General features: G+C 40.3%; 1 long non-coding RNA gene across 1 annotated transcript; it reads right to left on the minus strand.

The window, feature by feature from the left end:
• Window positions 1-601: 601 nt before the first annotated feature.
• On the minus strand, window positions 602-4,259 carry LOC149313070 (uncharacterized). The gene is made up of 3 exons (XR_016281454.1): window positions 4,122-4,259; window positions 3,563-3,722; window positions 602-704 (listed from the first exon to the last, which is right to left on the minus strand). It is a non-coding gene; the product is annotated as an uncharacterized LOC149313070 (long non-coding RNA).
• Window positions 4,260-7,715: the final 3,456 nt, after the last annotated feature.

A 7,715-nucleotide genomic window follows, 5' to 3' on the forward strand; every position in this document is an offset into this window, starting at 1 on the left:
ATTGATGCTGTTTATGGCATCAGTGTTCCCATGCACTCTCTTTGGCACTCCTTAACCCCATCTTTCTACTTTATGCCTCACCAAATGTGCCTTCTATTTTAAAATTTTTATGTTTAATGCAATTCCAAAATGATGTTAATGCAATTTAATTAAAAGAGGGGAAAAGAGAAAAGAAATAGAAGGAACAGAGGAAAATAGCCTAGTGAGAAGGAGAGGGGACAGAGGGAGATGAGGAGACACTGATATTGTGTGACTGCCAATACAGGAACTAGTATGGCAGTGATGTTTCAAACCTGTGGGATAATGGAACAGCAGCACAATTGAGAGTTTATTGACAGGTTTTCCCCATCAATGAAAAGGGACACCCTAGCAATACTTCACAGACACAGCAGTGATGAAACACAGGTGACACTGTGTGATCACTATTTTCAAAAATACTATTCTCCAACTTTAATTGCAGTTTAAAACCATCATGTGATAATTTCCTTGGCTTTGAATGGAAAATTGACCGAAAGTAATAAGGCATTAAGAGGACAAAAAGAGGACACATTTATTGAAACATGAAGGCCATTTATTGAGTTGATGAGCTCTGGCTCTGGATGTGTAGGCACTTGTAGACTGCACTGGCCATTTTGGAAAGGAGTCTTGACACAGCTTGAATTCTGACGGAAGAACAATGGATTCCATATGTGGACTCTTAAATACTGAAGAAAACACATCATTATTACTGATAATTAAAAATATGGATTGTCATAGCAATGTTAATATATCATATTGACAATATTATTTATATGCATACAGATTTCTTTACTTGTTATGCCCTGTTCTAAATAATAACTCCGGTTTTTGAAAAGCCATGAGATAAGCGTGGCTGGGGTCCAGGCTGCATCTGGGTTGCACTTGCTTGGTCGCCAGCACATGCAATAACACTCCATATAAAGTAGGTCCAGAATGATCTTTCAGCTACTTAGCTATGTCACCACTTTAGTTACACAAATTACTGTCTCCTGGCCTGACTCCCTCAAATTCCCAGTTGACTAATGTTCCTATCCTATCTCCCACAATCAATCTCTGGTGCAAGGGGGTACTATGACAGAGTTCCTGCTTCTCCCTGTCACAGTGGAGATTGCTGATGGGAGGGGATGAGAAACAGACAGCCATTGTTCACAGCTATTGTTTGGTAAGTGGAAACTGGGGGACTTTTGCAGTCCCTACATATTCTCTACAGCAGTGAATATATAGGTATCATGAATGCAAACGAATCACAAATGTTTAAATCTAGATTATGCATTTGTAACTGTCTTAATGAATTCCAGCCTAGATATTTAAGCTTTCAACCAAAAGCAAACAAAAGAGCCACCCCTTTAAAAGTAATTTGTGGAAACAGATTTCCATGCAGAAGTCAGCTTTATGAGAAGTAGAAAGAGAAACAGAGGACAGCTGCATATCTGAACCTAATAGTTATCTCTGCCTTCCCCAATTGGACACACCCTATGTTGCTTCTTGCCATGCTAGGTGAGCATGGTAGGACTTGTAGTAAATATATCTATAGCACATCCAGCTGATAAAGCAGACTGGGTTTAACATATAAGCTTACCACACAGCCCCAGGGACGGGATCAGGGCATGACGAAAGGGAGCGGGATGGAAGCAGAATGGGTGCTATCACCCATTTTATCACATGCCGGAACGCCATCACTGCTGCCGGAAGTTCCCATTCTGTTCCTGATACTTCCCAGAGGAGGCAATTTTCAGGAACTGCTTAGAAGCGTTCCTGAAAATTGCCTTCGCTGGGACAGATCAGAAACAGAATGGGAATGTTTGGCGGTGGCGGCGGCAGCATTCCGGCATGTGATAAAATGGGTGATAGAACCCATTCTGTTCCCATCCCACTCCCTTTCATCATGCCCTGATCCCATCCCTGGGGGATGTGCGGTAAGCTCCATAGCTGGAGTGAATCACATCAGTGAAGCCTAAGTTATCTTATACATATTGTACTATAGAAGCAACAAGATATTGCAATGACAAACACATGCATCTGTGCCTCAGATATGCTGGAAAGTGCAGCTCCAACCATCCTTTTTTGAACTCCCCAAAACACCCAATTATCCCCCATTTTTATTTTGGCATTAAATGGGGGCATTAAATGTTTCAGAATATTCTGCTGGGTTTTATTTACACCTCCAAACCCTAAAAAACAAACAAAAATAAAGCTCCCCCCCAAAGGTGATATGTGGGTCTCTCCAGGTCACATGGAAGTACTAATGTGTGCAAAGCGAGGTCAGCACAATTGTAAAAACAGGCCCCAGTCCTGACATAATTCTCCATAACAGTCCATGAACATATGAGTCTTCTGCTACTTTAATCTCTTTCCAGGTGAAGCCAATTGATACAATCCAATAGCATCCATGGGGATTCTTTTGTTTGTTTTCATTAGCAATAAAAGTTTCCTGTCTTGACTGGGCTATATCTCTTCAAAGAAAACAGGTCCCCCTCCCCCAGTATAAGGGCAATGGATCATGCCCTCAATTTTCAGTATTCCTATACTCTCCCTGGCAGCCCCCAAGACTGGAGCTACCATAGACATGAGTTTAGTTTTAATGGCTATTTTTTGCATGCATTAGTGGTGTGTAAGTAAAAGTAATTTTTGCTGTTTATACTAAAAACGAAGCAGCCTGCTCTTTTCATTCCACATGAGACAACATATTAATCTGTCTGACAGACAGACGTAATATTAATTGTTCTTCCATTGAGTTCATATGACGGATCAGGACAATTATCTCTGAAATGTGCAGAAGCTTCTTAGATAATATTTGTAGCATCAAGAGTGTTCTAAATGGAATGAAAAAGCTTTCAAATAATGGGACGAGTGAATGTAGTGTAGCAATGACAGCTTATACCTGGGGAGTTCAAGGTTCAAGTTTTCACTAAGCATTGGATGTCTTGGGCCAATCACTGTTATCAAAGTAAAACCTAGGGAATGGGGTTCACTAATATGGTTATTCCATACTAGAATAGATCCATTGAATAAACTGTTGCACTGTCAGTCTCCATATATATAAATCCCATTGATTAAATGAGTCTATTCTAGTCAGCACTAACAATGGGATTTAGGCCGGAGTATTGTAAAGATTCTTGGAGAAGCAGTGGGATATATAATAAATAAATACTGTTCCAGCTTCTCCATATGGTTTTCTTCCACATGAAGCTCAAACAAGCTCTAGAAGGTCTTAAGTCCCTATCATACTAAACTGTTATATCACTATATTCCACTCTAACTGCCATGGGAATAGCCCATGGATATTCTGGGGTTTGTAGTTTAGTGAGACCCAAGAGTTCTCTAACTCAACAGTCCTCAAGTGAATTTTCTGGCTGAGAAATTCAAAATGTCCCTGCCTAAACTGCAGATCCCAGGATTCCATAGGATGTTGCAGTGGCTGTGAAAGTGGAATATAGCACTATAGTAATGTAGTGTGATAAGTGCCTTAGAGCTGTTAAAATGAGAGCAGAATTTACAGAAATTTCTAAAAGATAATGTCAAGGAAATAACCTTTCAAACATACCCAGAGTTGACAAAATAGCAAACAGACAGCTGTTCTGGAAGTGTAGCTGTGAGACGTTGGGCATAATGGACCAAATTGTCATGGAGAAAACGAGAATTGGTATTGAGTAGTTCCATCTGTTTCACTGCAGCCTTGATCACATCTGGATGGCTGTGTCCAACTAAACAAGTATGTGAAGGAAATCTATTAGTTAATGGATCCAATAAAGACAATCTGTAAACACACCCCAATCCAAATCTGAAAATACATGGGACCTTTCAGAAGGTTGCCTATTTACATGGTTACTTGGTTTATATTCTACCTTTCTTGTAATATTAAGAAGTAAGGTGGCATACAACACAAAAATTCTGATAAAAAAACAAGAAACTATATACTATAATGAATGCAAATTGAATCAATGATACTGTAAAATACTAATTAAAACAGTCCAAAAATGCCAAACGACCTAAAATTAGTAGTAAAATATTTTTTTAGAAATCAGTATATCCATTTTAAAATATCAGACAGTTGTTAAAGGATGCCCAAACCTATATTACACATGTTAAGCTACAGTTCTTACCATGTGCTACATTATTAATGCAGTCCAAGTATTTTTCTCCATTCTCATCAAACATATACTGCCCATGAGCCCGTACAATCTTAATGGGATCCTTAGCAAAGAACACCTTGCATGAAGGCCTGAAATATGAAATCATATCATTTTAGTTTACCCTGTCTCTTGAATAGCTCCTCTGAGCATATACTGTATAAGTACTCAACAGGCAATGGTCCTCAAGTGTTGTCATGGTGAAATTCCAGCAACAACAAAACTAAGTGTAAATAAGGCCATGTTTAGTCAATCACGCTTGTTGTTTTAAAGAACTGAATACTTCCATATGTTGGAAAGCTTTGACCTGTCAAAACTTGGTTGATGTTATTGTTATGTGCCTTCAAGTTGTTTCTGATTTACGACAGCCCTGAGCAAAACCTATCATGGTGTTTTGTGGTTGTGTGTGTGTTTTTTTTTTTTTTTGCCAAAATATGTTCAGAGGGGGGTTGTTTTTGCCTTCCTCTGAGGCTGAGAGCATGTGACTTGCCAGTGGTTATCTGGTGGGTTTACATGGCTGAGTGGAGATTTGAACCCTGGTCTGCAGTGTCATAGTCCAATCCTCAAATCATGGTGGCTGTTCCAAACCAGCCACACACAACCCAAGCTAGCACCCCTGAAATGGACTGACTACAGGTCCCATCATCCTCAACCAGGTGGTGGGTATTGTAATCCAACACATCTGGAGATGAGACTGCAGAGACAAAGTCAGATCACTTGATAGCCTCTTTAACAAATCTGATCCAGTCTGAGTTGCATGCAAACTGCTAATGAGCAGCCAGTATGCAGTTCACTATGCCACTGGTTCCGTTCCTACCTCTCGGGTAGATTCCAGATGGTGCAGCTGGGGGACGTTTGCTCCGATAAGAGGGAACTAACATCTGGTGTCCCTCAAGGAGCTATTCTGTCCCCCATGCTATTTAACATTTACATGAAACCGCTGGGAGAGATCATCCGGAGACACGGGGCGCAGTGTTATCAGTACGCTGATGACACCCAAATATGTTTCTCTGTGTCTCCGACTGATGCAGTAACTAGGGATGGCATCTCTCCTCTAAATGCTTGCTTGAAATCGGTAATGGGCTGGATGAGGGAAAACAGACTCAGCCTGAATCCAGAGAAAACGGAAGTACTGGTGATAGGTTCCCCGGGTCCGGGTGGTGAGATTTGTCATCTGGTCCCAAACGGGGTCACGCTCCCCTTGAAGGATTCGGTCCGCAGCTTGGGAGTGTTCCTAAACGATCGCTCCAGTTGTCATCTCAGGTGGATGCGGTTGTCAGGAGCGCTTGTTATCAGCTTCAGCTGATATGCCAGCTGCGTCCCTACCTGGACCGGAGGGACCTTGAAACTGTAGTACATGCTCTGGTAACCTCTTTACTGGATTTCTGTAATGCGCTCTACATGGGGCAACCCTTGTACCAAACCCGGAATCTACAGTTAGTGCAGAATATGGCAGCGAGACTGGTCACTGGGTGTTCCAGGTCTGACCATATAACACCTATTCTGAAAGATCTTCATTGGCTGCCTATTCGCTTCCGGGCGCAATACAAGGTGTTGGTAATGACCTATAAAGCCCTAAATGGCTTGGGCCCAGGGTACTTAGAGGACCGCCTCTCCCCATATAATCCGCCCCGCACACTCAGGTCAACAGGGATGAAATTGCTGGAGGTCCCAACAACACGCTACGTAAGGACCTCACAGAGGGCATTTTCTATCTTGGCCCCTAGATCTTGGAATAGTCTCCCAGACAAGCTCCGCTCCACTGGCTCTTTAGCTCTTTTTAAAAAGAACCCAAAGATGTATTTTTCCCCCCAAGCCTTCCCACTGTGAAAAATCATTTTATCCCTTACCCCTTTTACCGATGACCATGGAATGTGTGCATCGACTTCCTCATCCATCTGGCCCTTTTGTTGTTATGATCACTGTGTTGTTGTTAATGTTGTTTTTAATTGATTTTATTGGAATGTTTTTATACCGCTATTGTATGCCGCTTTGATCAAACTTTGGAAAAGCGGATTACAAATAACCATATTATTATTATTATTATTATTATTATATGTATTTTAAAAACGGCTAATAAAAAAGATAGGTCCTTAAGATGCTTTAACTTGAGTTCTATTCTCAGTGAAAAAGAAATTAAAGTTGGGACAAAGTAGTTAATGTTACTGTTTCTGTCCCCAAAAGGTTTTGTTTTTCACTACAGTGAAAAAAATGTTCCTTCTCTAGAAGGAAGTACAGCAAAAAAAAATAATAAATAAAAATCTGAAATATGTTCACGTTATTCTTCTTAGGTCCATCTTGTGCAGGAAATAGTAGAGAACGCACCTTTATGCATAAGCAATGTGTAGGAATAAAGAATTAAGATCTTGCACATTATCTGCTGCGTTGTCAATTATACAACGGTATTAGAGAGCAATATCTAGCTGCCATCATCAGAAATTTGAGGGAAAGGGATGGTGAAAGCAAGCTGCCTCTGCTATTGCAAGGAGACGATCCTTTTATAACTCTTAGGGCTGCCTTGTTTCCAGTGAAAGCAGTTATTTTTCAGATGCAAGAAGCAGAAAAGGGCCTCTTGTGCAAATTACAAGGCGGGGGCAATCAGATTCAAATATTCCAAATTTTATAGAGATTTTTTAATTTTTTAAAAATTTTATTACTATTTTTAATGAAAGTTTTAACTATGTATTTTTTCTTTTTTATCATTGTGTGTGTGTGTGTGTGTGTATTTGAAATCGTCTGGAGACTTATTCAATAAAGATGCACCCAGCCCGGTCCTACCACCATTGCCGCCGGGGCCTTTGGGGGGTAATTGTCTATAGAAGCCTCAGAAATATGCTTTTATATTAACATTTTTTTTAAAATTAGCAAATTTTTTCACGTGTCCGCCATTTTTTAAAAGTGTCCTCCATTTGAAAATTTTGTCCTACATTTGTCCCGGTTTATTTATATATTTAATTTTTAAAAATTATTTATTTATTTATTTATTGGCTTCTGCCCCCCCCCCCCCCCCCCCAGTTTTCTGAGGGACAGCAACCCAGCCCAAAAGGTTGCTTACCCCTGCCCTAGGAAAACCCCAGTAAGAGGAGGGCCTTATTTGGGCAATAAGAGAAGAAGGTGTTAAGAGTTCCAGCCTGGTCCCTCCTCCTCCGCCTTCGCCTCCAAACCCTGCCTCCTTCCTTGCTCCTCTTCCGAGGCTGGATTCTGATTTCCTCCTCTTACTTCCTTTTATGGGAATTAGTGCTTAATGTCTGCTTAGTCCTGTGGAAGACTATTGGAGACAAAAGAGTTTCCTTTGTTTTACTCATTTCAACGGTTTGTTCTGTTCCTGTTGTTTGCTTTGATTCTTATAAAATGACAAAACCAAAGAGGTCCCTTACAGTTCTAGTGTTTTTCCCTGTTCAGCACCTTGAAGCTTCATTTGTTAGAAAAATAAAGAATTTTAAAAATTCAGTTTCCTATTATTTTATGAATTAAGTGTAGTTTAAATACACCAGACATGATAATTTTATACCAGACCAAGTTATACACAACACATGTTGTGTTGTTAAAGTAACAAGGTGACTTATC

The sequence above is a fragment of the Sceloporus occidentalis genome, unplaced genomic scaffold (assembly GCF_023333645.1).
Source record: "Sceloporus occidentalis isolate IW3139 unplaced genomic scaffold, rSceOcc1.0.p SCAF_5, whole genome shotgun sequence".
Classification (NCBI taxonomy): domain Eukaryota; kingdom Metazoa; phylum Chordata; class Lepidosauria; order Squamata; family Phrynosomatidae; genus Sceloporus; species Sceloporus occidentalis.